Consider the following 15,937-nt stretch of genomic DNA (forward strand, 5'->3'; position numbering starts at 1 on the left):
CTCCTTGATCTCATGGATCACCACAGTCAAGGGGAGACCCAAGCTCCCGGATGGATCTGGCACTCAGGAACTGCTGAGTTTTCCAGTGGACTTTGTTCCATCCATGGTTCAGGAACAGGACTCCTCCTGGTTAACCTGGTATCTTTCCACCCAACTGTGGGTTCTTGGAGAATTTTTCATGTCATGTCAAGAAATCAGGCTGGTGGGTTTTTCAATGAGAGAAATTCTGGTAACTTAATTAAGTGGCATGTTTGTTGAAGCAGTAATTAACTGATAAATTAAGGAAGGCCTGGCCAGTCTTTGCTCCCAGGTCATACGATGGAGTTAGAAAGTCCTGAATCAATCTGGAGTTCCTTGATTTCCTTGTGGTTCATGATCCTTTTGCCAGTGTAGTCTGGAACAAGAGCAAGATGAACCTCCAAATAGCAACAGGTTGATTGCAGGTGATGTCAAGTGGTATTTAGAGGAACTTCGTCCTTGTGTTTGGTTCCATGGTGGAAGGGTGAGCACTCTGGACTCTGGATCCAGTGATCCCAGTTCAAGTCTTGGTGGGACCTTCCTGTCTGGAATGTGTCCCATGTAACAAACTGATCAAGAGATGCAATGTGGTTCTAATGTTCTGGGTTCATTTCTTACTGCCATGAACTCAGACTGTGTGTTTAATGTTAACAATAAATGCAACAACTAAGGAGCCAGTAGCTCCTGTGGAAAAAATTCTGCTTTGTCAGTGAATTAATTCAGTCTGCAACTGTCAGTGTCTGTCAGGATGGTTGAGCGGTCTAAGGCGCTGCGTTCAGGTCGCAGTCTCTCCTGGAGGCGTGGGTTCGAATCCCACTTCTGACAAAGGACATTTTCTCCACATTCCTATGCATCCACAATGGTACATTCCAAACCCGGCTGAAGCTGCTCTCCACTGAGGGGAGTGAGTGGTTGAACTGGCAGCAGAGGAGGCAAAAGAGCTTCCCTGTGATGGTCAAACATCGCCTGGTTTCCTCCAACATGGAGCAGCCACCAAACTCTAACTTCAATGTTGGATCAAAGTCTACTGAAGGAATGTGTTTTCTTTCAATTCACATTTTGTCCATTAACTTCATAATCAGAGTCTCCATCTCATCACATGACTAAAGTCTGGGTTCTGTAGTGGTGGTAAAATATCCTTCCATGCCCCTCACTAGTTTGCACACAGAAAAGCATATTTTACTGGTTTCAGATCTCTTAGCTTGTTCTCTCTCTTAAACCAGCTGAGGCAGCTTTCATTGTGTGATTCATTTTAAAATATAAATATGGAACAGAACCATTGGAATCAGATGTCAGGACATTTGAAGGAATGTCAATCTCCTGTTGAAATGTTGCAGTGTGCAGCTGAGGCTCTCTGGCAGTGGCACCAGGAGCCCCAATGGCAGAACCTGGACCCTCCTGGAGGAGAACCACAGGTGAGGGCCTTCTTGGCTCCAGATTGATGGAAGTCAAGTGTCTGAGGCTGTTAGCAGCCATTAAGTTGATCTGGTTGGCACTGGTATTTGTTCTTGCTGCAGCTCAGGAGTGATTCAGGAGAAGAGTTTCAGAACAGCCAAAGTTGGGGACTGGAATTTAAAAATGTCACCTGGAACCAGACAACCTTGGGAGGTAAAAGCTCCAATCATAGCCACTCAGGGTGGATGACAGCTTCTTCTGCTGCTGCATCTGACAGTCAGAGCATCAAGTCAAGAAAACATCACCATCTTGTAGTTCCAAACCTCCACCTGTCAGATTCAGCTACTTCTGATTGTGGGACTTTAAACTTGAACACCATGGAATTTGGACAAGGAGTTTTCCTTCAAGCCCAAACATCATCGTCCAGCCTGCAACCAGAGGTCCATCAGTTATCATGGAGCCACAGGTGGAGTCTGGATTCTTTTCTAGAATGAGACGGCAATGACAGTCCTGCAGAGTGACATCACTGACATGACTGGATGACTTCAGTCATGTGACTGGATGACTTCAGTCACATGACTGGATGACAGTGTAGATTCCAATGTAGAGGTTGGGGAAATAGTCTCTGAGAATCCAGCTTGAACCCACAGCCTCCTTGTTTTCCAAAAACCCAAACAGCGACCATCAGTCTCCCTCCAATCCTGTTCTTGGGTAAACAACAAAAACAGAGTAAAAGTCTCTGGCAACATATTTGTTTCCTGTAGGGTTTCTTCATGTATGTGTGGTGTACCTGCTTTCCCAGAGGACTGCCATCTTTGTTCTGTGGGCTGACATGTTTTAGTGTCAGCACAGGTCTTAGCGCTGAGACTGAACTCTCATTCTCCTCCAAGTAGTATTTCCACCTCACACTCCTGCAGATATTCAAGTGAACAGGGAACACAAATTTATGCTCAACTTCTCCTGTGTACTCATCCACAGTCACTAAACAACAACCAAACCAAACAAAAGGGGTTTGCTAGCGTGGCGATCAGCTGTAGTTCACCATCTTATCCAGGTCACATGACTCAGGAGTAGTGTGGCCGTCTGGCAACCAAAGGGTGGCTGGTTTGATCCTCACTTTCTCCAGTGACCATGTCAAAGTGTCCTTGAGTAAGATACTGAACCCCTAAATACTTCTGATGAGTAGGTTGGCTCCTTGCATGGCAGCCTTCAGCATCAGTGTGTGAGTGTGTGAATGAGAGGACATTGTTCAGCTCCTTGAGTGCTGCTGAGGTAGAAAGGCTCTGTACAAACTGAGTCCTTTTACCATTTCTTTCCTGCTTCTAGCAGCGCTGTTGTCACTTCCTGTGACCGTGGGAGGAAAGGGGTCCCTCTTCAGAATAAGTTTGATATCATTGTTACTTCCTCTTCAACATGCCTTTAGCAGACCAACTCAGAGAGCAGCACAGTGAGGTAGTGTGGCCGAGCGGTCTAAGGTGCTGGATTAAGGTTCCAGTCCTCTGAGGAGGCGTGGGTTCAAATCCCACCACTGCCATCATGTCCCAGGTCACTGGAGAGGTGTGGCAGGTCTCTCACTGCCTCTCCTTTCTCTTCCACTGAGGTCTTCAAACCTGTGACCAAAAGAAGAGCCCTCTTCTGAGTCCACAGACCTGAGCACCACTGCTCTGACTACCAGGTTACCTCCTGGTGATCAGGGTGAAGTCAATGGGGAGGTAGTCAGTTGTTCCTCTGTTTTTTGACAGAGGCTTCATTGTGAATTAAATAATTTTAATTCTTTACTTGACATTTCACGCTGTTTCGACTGAAAAAGACGAGTTCCTGGAGAAGATCTTCTAGGGGTCCAGGTTAAAGCGGTGCCCCAGCTGGCACCAGGTGCTGACCCAGGTCCTGCATGGGAGATACTGTCAGTTCTGTTCTGCCCTGCTCACAACCACAGGCTGGTGTTGAGGCCTGCAGCAACCAGGGCCCCAGTCACCAAGAGTATAAAGGCTGGTCATTGTGGCAGTGGGAGGAGTCAAAATGAAGACCGACCAATGAGAGCAGAACGTTCCTGGAGAAGTCAGAAGAACTTGACCATGTTTCCTACAGTACCCAGGAGGCCTGGTAGTTGTTGAAGGAAGCTCCAAAAGCAAAGAGCAGACAGCAGGACATCAAAAGAAAAGATCCAGACACTAAAACTACAAGTAGAAACAAGAAGAAATACTAAAAGCTTTGGAAAGATACTACAAGGTTGGATACACATTATTATATACACTACTATTCTCACTGACTCCTAAAGAGGGACAGGAAACATTAGAATGTGGATCAGATCAGCTGATTTCAGTGTTGAGTCCATCCCTCCATCCACTTTCTATTCTTATCCTTTAAGGGTCACGGGGGGGGGGGGGTGAACAATGTCACCTGAATGATCCCAGGTGACATTGTTCAAGAGGCAGGGTTCACCCTGGACAGGTCACCAGTCCATCAGGAGAAATGAGGTGGTCGGTATCATGCAACCTAAACTAAAACATTCGTCAGATCAAATTCAGATTAAAGCAAGAGGCTCCAGATCAAAGTCAGAATTCCTGATGATGTCATCAGGGCTTTGACAGTAGCTAGAATTCTGTCTTTGATCTCAGGAGAACATGAAAGAAACACAACTGAGGAAAGTAGAGGAGAACATTCAGCTTCATTAGAAACACTTGAACTGTTGAACAGTAGAATTTGTTAGAAACAGTTTACAACACTGAGGGACAGGATTGAAGAGGGAAGATTTTTCTACTTTAAATTTAATTCTAACTTTAAACTGTGGATGAACATTTTTAGTAGTTCATATTCTAACACAGAGAGGAAGTCATGTCATTCCCTTTTTAAAAAAAGAAAAACATGTGAAGCTCCTCCCCCCAACTCCAGATGGACAGACAGACATGAGAGTGGCCAGGAAGCAAAGAAGTGTTGTGCTCCTCTCCAGTGCTCTGGTGTTGTTGTGTTCTTCTCAGCTCCATCATGAAGACCTGCTGGCACTGGGCGCTGGTGGAAGTTTGCAGCTCTCACTGGAAAGTCCTGAGGCTCCTCCCACTCTGAAGCAGGCAGTTGCTCCCAGCCAGCCCACACTTTCACTCTCTGGTGTAGGAGTGAAGAACAAAATCAGAATCAAGAACCATCACTCTTTCATTGGGGCTCCTTTCTCCTTGTTCTGATCCAGAAATTCAACAGCTTCTATCATTGATTGACAGGAAATGTCAGTGATAGACTAGGATTTTCTGCTGTGCTGTCAAATTAACTTTGATCAAAGCTTCACTCTTCAGGTGTGAAAGTTTTTCAGTCCAAAGACATGAGAATGAGGACGAGGCTGATTGACCCTCCAAACTGACTCTAGGTGGCACTGTGAGGGTGAACGGTGTCTGTCTCTATGTGGTGGCCCTGTGATGGACTGGTGACCCTCCAGGGTGAACCCCCCTTCATGCTGAAAGCTGCTGAGACAGGACCCCCCCCCCCCCACAACCCTGAACAGGATAAGTGGAAGAAAATGGTTGGATGGATGAATGGATGGATGAATGAATGATGGATGGATGGATGGATGATGGATGGATGGATGAATGAATGGATGGATGGATGGATGAATGAATGGATGGATGGATGGATGAATGAATGGATGGATGGATGGATGAATGAATGGATGGATGGTGGATGGATGGATGGATGGATGGATGGTGGACGGATGGATGGATGCATGGATGGATGGATGGATGGATGGATGAATGGATGGATGAATGAATGGATGGATGAATGGATGGATGAATGAATGAATGGATGGATGGATGATGGATGGATGGATGGATGAATGAATGGATGGATGGATGGTGGATGGATGGATGGATGGTGGACGGATGGATGGATGGATGGATGGATGAATGGATGGATGAATGGATGAATGAATGAATGGATGGATGCATGGATGGATGAATGGATGGATGGATGGATGAATGAATGGATGAATGGATGGATGAATGAATGGATGAATGAATGAATGGATGAATGAATGAATGGATGGATGAATGAATGGATGAATGAATGAATGGATGGATGAATGGATGAATGAATGAATGGATGGATGCATGGATGGATGAATGGATGGATGGATGGATGAATGAATGGATGAATGAATGGATGAATGGATGGATGAATGAATGAATGGATGAATGAATGAATGGATGGATGAATGAATGAATGGATGGATGAATGAATGGATGAATGAATGAATGGATGGATGAATGAATGGATGGATGAATGGATGGATGGATGGATGGATGGATGGATGATGGGCTACAGTTCAGTCACTGTCTCTTGCTCCCACAGTGATTCGATCGTCCTACCAACACAGCAGGACTCACCAGGAGACAATGGATTGTCAGTCATTTTTCACTGGCAGCACTGGAGCAGGAGCCCTCAAGGTCTCCACTGGCATTGGTGGACTCCAGGATGTGTTTGGACCTACAGAAATGCACAACCTGTTCATGGCAACACTTTCATGTATTTAGCCCTGCTCCCAGATCTCTGCTACAATTTTCATGTCATAATATCATACAACAGTTCAATGTTGACCCTTCCACCACCGTTCCACTGAAGCAGAGGTCACTGGCAGTGTTGCACATGTTGGGAGGAGCCTGTGGCTCAGTGTTTGACTCCCAAGCCTCTGGAATAAAACACAAGGAACAACTGACCACCTCACCATGACTTCACCCTGATAACCAGGAGGTAACCTGGTAGTCAGAGCAGCGGTGCTCAGGTCTGTGGACTGAACAATGTCCCCTCATTCACACATACATCACTCTTTCATTGGGGCTCCTTTCTCCTTGTTCTGATCCAGAAACTCAACAGCTTCTATCATTGATTGACAGGAAATGTTGATGACACACTGGGATTTTTGTTCTCCTGCTGTCACTGTCAAGTGCAGCTTAACATGAGAGGTAGCAGGATCATTCATGTGTTCATGTTTCCAGCAGACAAGGAGGAAACCTGGGAGGACTTCAGGGACTTTGATCAGTGGTTCTCACTTCATCTTCTCAGTATAAAGTTTAAAGCGAGCTGGCCAGGAGTTGAACCTAGAATCTTCTGATCCGTAGTCAGACGCGTTATCCATTGCACCACCAGCCCTGTGAAGAAGCTGCTGTGTTCATGTGTGCTTGCTTTTACAGAAAATCCCAACAAGGTGGTGGCATTTTCAGGGGACACAATGGTGCAGTGGTCAGCACTGTGGCCTCCCAGCAAGAAGGTTCAGCTCTCCTCCTATTTGGTTGCTAGGAACCTGAATCAGTCCTCAGTGGAGCGGTGCTGCTGAGGCTGAGTGAGGCTGAGTGAGGGACTGAGCAGGAGCCAGCAGGTCCAAGCAGGTTCAGGCAAACTCCCCTCAGTCCACCAACATCAAAGCAGAGGAACTGAGTTCATCTAACAACATGATTCATATCATCTCCTCTTGGAATGTTCTGGAACTACAAGTACACTTAAAATGGCTGACTTATGACAACAGAAGGAACTTTGAAGTAGATTTGATTTATTTAAGTCAGTGACAGTCATTTTTTCAAGAATTTAGTTCAGGTAACTTCATTGTTTTACTAAGATGAGCTTTAATGTTATACCATTGAAACAAGACCTTCATGTATTTATGATGACATCACCAATAGGAGCCTTCAGTCTGTCAGGGGGTAGAGTTCAGTCACCACCAATGACATCAGAGTCAGAGTTAGAGATCAAAGACAGACATTAAAGTCTCTCTTATTAAAAAAAATTAAAGTGTTATATCTTTGAAAATATACTGCAATACATGAAATATTATATTTACATGAATGTAACCTCGTTCTTATATTCTTTAATATACTGCAATAGTAATGGACCCTCTATGACACTGTAGTGATGAATCTATCAAGGAGTACAAATGATTATAATCAGAATTTTGAAGTCAAGTTTGAGATCAGTTTGATCCTCTCTCTCCCTCCCCCTCTCTCTCCCTGTCTCCCCCTCTCTCTCCCTGTCTCCCTCCCTCTATCTCTCTCTCCCTCTCTCTCTCTCTCTCTCTCTCTCTCTCAGGAGCTTTTAAATGAATATTTTAATAAAACAGAACAGGAGACTGAAGAGTGATCACTCAAACCCACAGGCTGAATGGGACATCTCTTAAAAATATTGAACCACTGAGTAAAACCATAGAAGCGCTCCTGTCTAGTCGGTGCTAACAAGTTAGCTGTTGAGTGAGTCCAGCTGTGCTGTCTAGGAATCCTGGTCAAAAGCCTCCACTCATCAAACAGCTGGTGTGTTGGTGGATCTGTGGATCCTGCTGGAAGAAGCAGGGTGGAGCTCTGAATGGTTCCTGTCTCAAAGAGCTTCTCTGTGCAGCTCCCATCAGCTCCTAAAAACAGGAAACCAGCAGATTCACTGTTGAACGGTGGCATTAAAATGTCTCAAAAGCTGTCCTGTCCGCCGTTTGTTGGTGCAAAGACATTTAAAAACACCAGTTGAACATTTTCCAAAGTTGCTCTCACCTTCTTTCAAACACCTGGAATGATTTCCTCCAAACCAAAAGAAACTGGTAAAAAAACAACAACAAAAACTCCTGGAGAATCAAACTCCACCCTCTGCTCCAACTGGACTTGGGACTTCAAATGACCCCCATTAAAAGCCTGCCTGCATCCCCATTCACTGACTGTTGTGCTGTGGGTCTCCTGGACAAACATGGCAGGATCCTCTTGATCTCCAGGAGAATAAAAGAGGGAACCCTAGAAAACAAGTCAGCGTGAAAGAGGAGCAGATTTTAAAACTCCTCATCATTTCCACCTCCAGGAGTGAAGCCTCCCGGGACCCAAGAGGCTCCAGCTGGCAGAGCTCTCACTGGTTTCTCCACCACCTCGCTAACCTGAGCTGGAGCATCTGAGAACCAAACAGTGACCCCCTTCATTCCAGAGCCGACTCCACAAACTCTGAGCCCCACTTTACCCACAGCCAGCAGGCCTCCTCCACACTGCATGACACACGACGACTAAATTTAACACTTCTCATCCAGAGATCTGTCACAGGTGTCTACTGTGGAGGGTCAATCTGTCCATCCACATTCAGATCATTAACACAGCGACTCCTAAGCACCAGTAGAGCCTGTTCATCGTCCCTGGGGGGCTCGAACCACCAGCCTCTCGGTTAACAGCCGAGCGCGCTGACCGATTGCGCCACAGAGACTCTGAGTCACTGCTTTTCATGAAGAGTTTTCAGGCTAAATTCAGTGTGTGAGGTCCACACTGCACATTTGAGGGACCATGAAGGACAGAGGAGAGTCTGACTGTCATGGTGAAAGCCTTCAGCACTAGAACTGAAACAGCCCCACCATCTTAACCCCCCCAGACCAAACAGGCTTCATCAGAAACAGACCCCCCTCCTAGAACATCCAGAGATCATCAGTCTGATTAATAGAACATGACAAACAATCAAGAACTTGTTATTGTTTGATCAGAAGCTGAAACAATGTTTCTATGTTTGTCTGTTCTGGTCTGAATGAAAGAGGAGGTTTTCTTGGTCATGTGACGTGGATGAGAGTTCAACTAGAACTTCCTGATTCAACAGGATTTTAGTTTGTTGGGATTTTGTCAAAGCCACCAACCAAACCTCTGAGTGGTGCAGATGTCTGCTGCCTCCTCAGAGCAGACTGGAGCTCAGCCTCACTCACCTGTGGGAGCCCCAGCAGAGCCACCGTGTGATGGAGTTTCAGTTCAGGCTCCAAGGTCCTGGATTGAATTGGTGTTTTGTGTTTTTAGGCCTCCTGGCACCATCAATGGTAGAGCAGAGTGGTGCAGAGGAAGCGTGCTGGGCCCAGAACTCAGAGGTCGATGGATCGAAACCATCCTCTGCTAAAAGAAGAAAAATAAAATGAACCTGCATCTTTAGAAATGTGTGTCTGTTAAAAAGAGTTTAGTGAGGATTTTGTCTTCCTCCACAATCACCAACCATTGTGAGAGTTAACAACAGTCCACTTTCTGACTGAAGCAAAAGTAGACTTCAAAAGGTTCTTCTGATTCAACATAGCAGCTAAATTTCCATTTCCATTTCCTGAACAGGACAGGTTAAAAAAAAGGGAATGTCATGACTTCCTCTGTATGTTAGAATATGAATGACTAAAAATGTTCATCCCCAGTTTAAAGTTAGAATTAAATTTTAAGTAGAAAAATCTCCCCTCTTCAATCCTGTCACTCAGTGTTGTAAACTGTTTCAAACAAATTCTACTGTTCAACAGTTCAAGTGTTTCTAATGAAGCTGAATGTTCTCCTCTACTTTCCTCAATTGGGTTTCTTTCATGTCCTCCTGAGATCAAAGACAGAATTCTAGGTACAAATAAAGACACTATCAAAGCCTCCTGATGACATCATCATCAATTCTGTCTTTGATCTGTGTCTGTCCAGCCTGTCCTGAGTGGATCCAACAGTTTCCCATGGGTGACTCTGTCGTGATCTCTCTCCTGCTGTCTCCAACTCTCAGAGTGCTTCTACTGGTTTCTCCCCATCGTCCCTGTTGCTAGGCAGAGCACTGGTGAGGACTGAGGCCAGTGATGTCATCACCTCCAGCTGAGACGTGCCAGGTGGTCCTGCTTCATTCAACTCTGCTGCCTCTGCCACTGCCCTGACTGGTGAGGCTGACAGCAGGTTCTCTCTCATCTAAACTCTCTGTTTACAATGGAGGCTGAAATCCTTGTGATTGGTGGTTCAATCATCAGGTCTGTTGAACTCCCAGGTGCCATCACCTGCTGTCTTCCTGGTGCCAAAGTTGTGGACATTATTGAACGTCTCCAGGACTCATCGATCTCCACCCCTCCTGCAGGTTCTCCCTGTCTCTGTGTGGGTTCTCTCTGGTACTCCAGCTTCCTCCCACAGTCCAAAGACATCAAGAGGGTAGTGGTTACCTGGACACTCTAAATGACTGTGAGTGTGAATGGTTGTCTGTCTGTGTGTGTTGGTCCTGGGATGGACTGGTGACCCATCAAGGGTGAACCCAGGGCTGGACTGGCCATCTGGCCGATGCACATCTTTGGGCCGGCCCATAACTGTCATAATTTTTTTTTCAAAAGTGTATAGTTTTTAATCGACCGTAACGGTATCGGAGACGCGAAACGCGGCCCATTGGTTGATTTTCTTGAAGGACATTGGGCTCGTCCAATGAAATCTCTCCGCTCTCTCTCTTTCTCTTAGTCAAGCCATGCTGTTGCAATGGAAGTGGAGGAGTCAGATCAGACAGTTGGAGACTATTTTAGTCGCCCTTCTTCCACACAGAGGACTGATTTTTTAAAGTTTCATCCTCAACAAGATTCCATGAACCCTGTCGTCCAGAGGCTCTTCGTTAGAACGGACGGCACGACGTGGAAATGGCTGACTTATTGTGGTCAACGTCATGCTTTGTTTTGTTTTGTTTGCCCTGCTTTTAGCAAGCCCAGTGATCCAAGTGTCTTCATTAGAGGCCTGGCAGACTGGAGGCATGTGCACCAAAGAGTAGAGGAGCATGAGAGAGGCATGGCACAGAGGCAGTGTGCTGAGGCCTATTTTTGAAACTGCTCCAGAGCAAGACTGGCCACCTCCTTGAGGGAAGACAGCTGACAGGACACCGTGAGCAGGTTAAGAAGCAGGGCTGGACTGGGACCAAAAAATGGCCCTGGCATTTCTCATCCCTGGCAGCCCTCCATGGTTATTTACACGATATGTGTAAGCACACGCCATACCAGAGGATGTATGTGCACATTTTGAAGTTTCAAAAATTAAAATAAAGTGCAGTATTCTACATGGAAGACAGTAACCATGTTAAAAGAGTGATACTCTTTCACTACTCAGAGACCTTCTTCTTCCACTACACGTTCCAACACCTGACGTCTCTTCTTCCCAGTCCAGCCCTGGAAGAACGCGTCGAGCTTTGGAAATTCGGCTGCTTTTCTTCTCGGGAGTCTCTCTTTTTTGGCTCCTCCTTTCTCCTTCCTCTTACTGGGCAACATTCTTCATGGCTTCTGACTGCAAGGCGGCCGCTGAGTGGTGGTACTACAACTGGATGGGTCTGTTTCTCATTTTAACACAAAAACAAACTAACTGCTGTTTCTGCGTTTTTACCAGAAATATATATTTTGAAATGCCTGCTCACACCGGCCCATCCGGCTACATCCACCAAACTTTACACACATAATATAATATAATAATATAATATAATACCCCTGAACACAAGCCCCAAAGCAGTAGTTGTTTTGTTTTTCTTCATAAAGGAGGTGCACAGTCATGACTACGATATCTCTGGCAACAAACATGGAAGGGGCTTTGGGGTCTTGTGTTTCAGCTCTGTAACTTCTGGATGGCTGAAAATGTCAGAATCAGTCCTCTCACTGACATCAACCATTGGTGTGACTTTTGGTGGCTTCAGCTCAAATGAAACCAGGGAAGAGGGGCCAGACTTTGAGGAGCCCCTTAGGGTTAGTGGATGCCCCGGGACCGTGCTTGGGCCCCTTAGCACCTAGATGGCTGAAATTCCCAGCACATGCTACTCTGGGGCATCACACTATGTGTGTAAAGTTTGGTGGATGTAGCCCAAGTAGAAACACCAGAACCCAGATTTGATCCTCAATTCTGCTCCAAAAGGCTCTCGGAGTGCAGAAGTCCCAGACCCTGATTTTGCCCAGTTTCACAAGGGGATAGTTTTTTCTCTTTGAACCGAGGAAGTTGAAATTTGAGTGTGTTGTTCTGTTCTCGAAGGATCGCATCTGTGGTGGTTTGACCCCCCTAAGTCCTTTCTGCTGTCCGTAAAGGGCGTGGCAAAGTCCAGTAAAGTCTTTCAATGAAGCATCATAACTGGTCAAAGTTGCTCCAAATGAGATGAGCTTTCTGGGAGGAGTTCACACCTCTGCCAGAAACCAACATTTAAAACTTTGAAGCCCCACCTCCTTCCTGAAGCTACTTCCTGTTTGGGAGGGGGTTCTAGAATTATTCCTCCAGATTATGATTTCATAAAGTTTCAGGTCTGTATCCACTGGAGAGGCCAATGAGAGCAAAAGAGCAACAGGGTCAAAGGTCAACAGGCCTCGTGTCTCAGCCAGGCCTCAAAGGGTTAAGTGAGCCTTTTGGAGCTCCTTTGAAAAAAGGCCTGACACCAATCTTGTTCAGGACCAACATGAAGAAGGATCTTTGGGAACATTTTCACATCTTTAAGACGGCCTTGACTCCTTTTTATAGCAGGAGTCACTGAACAGCACAAAGCTGCTATTGCAGTCATCAGGCCTCATTTCTGATCAATTATTATTGTTGAAACAAAGCTGAATATCAATTATTGATTTTTATTGTCATCATTTTGAACACCTGATGAGAGAAACACAATAAAAACATTTGAAAAGGAAGGATCAGAGTGTTGTTGTACTGCAATACTACAGTACAGCATCAGAGACACTCAGTTATTGATTGCCTGAATGATTGATTTCCCCAGAAGAGGAACAGCTTTGTTGGAGCAGTAAAAATACACACATCAGAACGACAAAGTTACATTGGAAAAGAAACTACATGACATTACCAGCACAACATCTGAAGAACAGTTAGGATCAATTTAACTGGCCAGATAGTTAGGATTTCTTTAATGATATCCTTGATGAACCCAGACATCAGAGTGGTTTGTTCCCCTCAATCATAAATCTGTAAATACAGCGTGAAGTGATGGAACTAAAAGGCCACCTCTGAGTGCAGGAGTGAGCCTCTGTGACGGATGTGACGTCAGCAGACCGCCATTAGTTTGAGTCATTGTTTATATTCTTAATGCTGATTGGTCGATCTATAATGGTGACAAATGGACTTTGTAGGTAGAATAAACATCCAGAAATTAAATGAATTTGTAGATTGTCTTATTAATCAAAAGATGAAGTATTAAAAATATTTGTTTTTTTTCCTCGGAGTGAGCGACAACTACCGGATTTTCTCACAGAAGAACGGGGGGCGACTTCCACGGAAGCAGATGTTTGTAATTCCTGGGGCACTAAAATCCATTTCATATTATTCTTTCTTGAACAGCGAATATTATGGAAATAAAATTTATATTTCTCGCCAGAAATGTCCTTAAAATGCTTTTTAAAAATCAAACCTATCTTGAAATGACACTCGTCCGTAATGGCTTCCTTAGCAACCAACATAGCAACAGTAGAAATGTGACACTGTAACGACTCTCTTCCGAGAGGTGAAAGATTCACCGTAATAACGAACAAACCAAAGATTAAACACAAGAACTGAGCAAAGATTATGAAAACAAAATGCATATTTCTCTCTAGAAATGTCATCAGAATGCTTTATTAAATCAAAACTATCTTGGAAGAAGGCACTTTCCTCCGAAAATGACAGGAGCGGCCGCCATGTTTTTGTTTTGAGAGGCCCGCATGAAAGAGTCACATGAGGGAAGGGGGTATGGGGTCATGGGGGGGGGGGGGGGGGGGCGATCCCAGGTGACATTGTTCAAGAGGCAGGGTTCACCCTGGGCAGGTCACCAGTCCATCAGGAGAAATGAGGTGGTCGGTATCATGCAACCTAAACTAATACATTAGTCGGATCAAATTCAGATTAAAGCAAGAGTCTCCAGATCAAAGTCAGAATTCCTGATGATGTCATCAGGGCTTTGACAGTAGCTAGAATTCTGTCTTTGATCTCAGGAGGACATGAAAGAAACACAATTGAGGAAAGTAGAAGAGAGCTTGGCAGCATGATGGTGCAGTGGTGAGCACTGTGGCCTCACAGCAAGAAGGTTCTGGTTTGAGTCCAGGCTCGGGTGGGGAATCTTTCTGTGTAGAGCCTGTATGTTCTCCCCATGAATGCGTGGGTTCTCTCTGGTACTCCAGCTTCTTCCCACTGTCCAAAGACATGTAATTGGGGACGAGGCTGATTGGACACTCTAAATTGACCGTAGGTATGAATGTGAGTGTGAATGGTTGTTCGTCTCTGTATGCTGACCCTGTGATGGACTTGTGACCTGTCCAGGGTGAACCCCGCCTCTGGCCCGTAGATGCTGGGATAGGCTCCAGCCCCCCTCGACCATCAATGTAGGTCTTTTGTTAATTGCATGCCACATGAAATTATTGTTGGTCAGTTTTCTAGCAACTGTCTCACAGTGGCAAGACAAGAACACTTCTACTTTTGATGATGACAGTTTGTTCAACACTACACTTCATCCAGTCCCATGTTGTCAAACACTGGAACCTCCACAGCACCTGAACAGGGACTTGAACCCTGGACCCTCAGATTAAAAGTCTGATGCTCTACCGTCTGAGCTCCTCAGGCTCTTTCTACAGCATTGAGACAGGAACAGAAACACCTGTGAAGGTCAAACTGATGCTTTCTTGACTTGTTCAGTCCTCCATGTTGAAGTCCTCCATGCTTTTGATTGGCTCTGATTCTCTGTGGCAAAATCCAACAAGAGGCTCCAAAAATGTCCTGAATGTCACAAGAATGCACAGGACAAGATGTTAGTTTCCTTCATGTCTGCAGTTCCTCCACTGGAAAGTAAAGTCAATGCTGCTCCTCTGCTGAAACCTGGGATCGGACCAGGGACCTTTAGATCTTCAGTCTAAGGCTCTCCCAACTGAGCTGGTTCAGTTCTGAGTGAGGGCCCTGCTTCTCTCATTTATAATCTCTTCCACTCTCACTGGACCTTAGAGAGGATTGGAGCTTCTGAAGTCCTGACACATTGAACAGTTCTCCAGGACCATTTTTGATGAAGGTCTGGATCACACCAGCCTTTTTTGTTTGTCTTCTTGCACCACCGTGCCGCCCCTACGAGTCGTCTACATATCAGTGTTCTCAGTATTGCACGAACATTCACATCAGTATTGTGCTAATATTTTATTTCCTGGCTCTTCAATCCTCCTATTATGAAGTTGATTGCTTCAGCGACCAGGAGACGTTATCATTGGCAGCTAGTTTACTATTATTGCTGCTGCTGTTGTTGGTTGTGTGTCTGTCTTCCATCCCCCTGTCCCTCTGTCTTTCTCTCTGCTTGTCTTTCACCCTCATCTTGTTCCCATCTTTTTGTCATTCTCTCCCTCCTTTCTCTCTGTCTTTTGTCTTTCCTTCTCTATATTTGTCTTCTGCTGTCTGTCCTGTCCTGCTCTCTTTCAACAACCAACCAGTCAAAGCAGACGTCCGGTTAAAAAAATATGAAAAAAGAACTCTTGGTTTGATTTGGCTTGAGACATGAAGAAGATAGGATTGTTTTCCTTTCATTTTAGAAGCTTTTCCAGATTCATGAAAAGATCATCAATCAGTGCAGTATTTCAGACAGACTTCTGGTCCGTGAGCACGAGGAATCCAGCACAGATCCACAGAACTCCAACTGCCATCTTTGATGGTTCCTTTACAGTCTGTAGGGTGGAGAGACCCTCCTGAGTCTGGCTTGGAATGTTTGTCTGTGGATGTGTTGGCCCTGTGATGGACTGGTGACCTGTCCAGGGTGAACACGGCCTGTCGCCCAAAAGCTGCTGGGATAGGCTCCACCCCCTCATGACCCTGAACAGGAT

General features: G+C 45.4%; 2 non-coding genes across 2 annotated transcripts; one reads left to right on the forward strand and one right to left on the reverse strand.

Annotated features, from left to right (window-relative positions):
• The first annotated feature begins 2,864 nt into the window (after nt 1-2,864).
• Nucleotides 2,865-2,947, forward strand: trnal-aag (transfer RNA leucine (anticodon AAG)). Its single transcript has one exon. It is a non-coding gene; the product is annotated as a tRNA-Leu (tRNA).
• Nucleotides 2,948-6,476: 3,529 nt separating this feature from the next.
• On the reverse strand, nt 6,477-6,549 carry trnar-acg (transfer RNA arginine (anticodon ACG)). Its single transcript has one exon. It is a non-coding gene; the product is annotated as a tRNA-Arg (tRNA).
• Nucleotides 6,550-15,937: the final 9,388 nt, after the last annotated feature.

This window comes from Aulostomus chinensis, chromosome 1, assembly GCF_037954235.1.
Source record: "Aulostomus chinensis isolate RoL2024-O1b breed Wild chromosome 1, RoL_Achi_v1.0, whole genome shotgun sequence".
Lineage (NCBI taxonomy): Eukaryota > Metazoa > Chordata > Actinopteri > Syngnathiformes > Aulostomidae > Aulostomus > Aulostomus chinensis.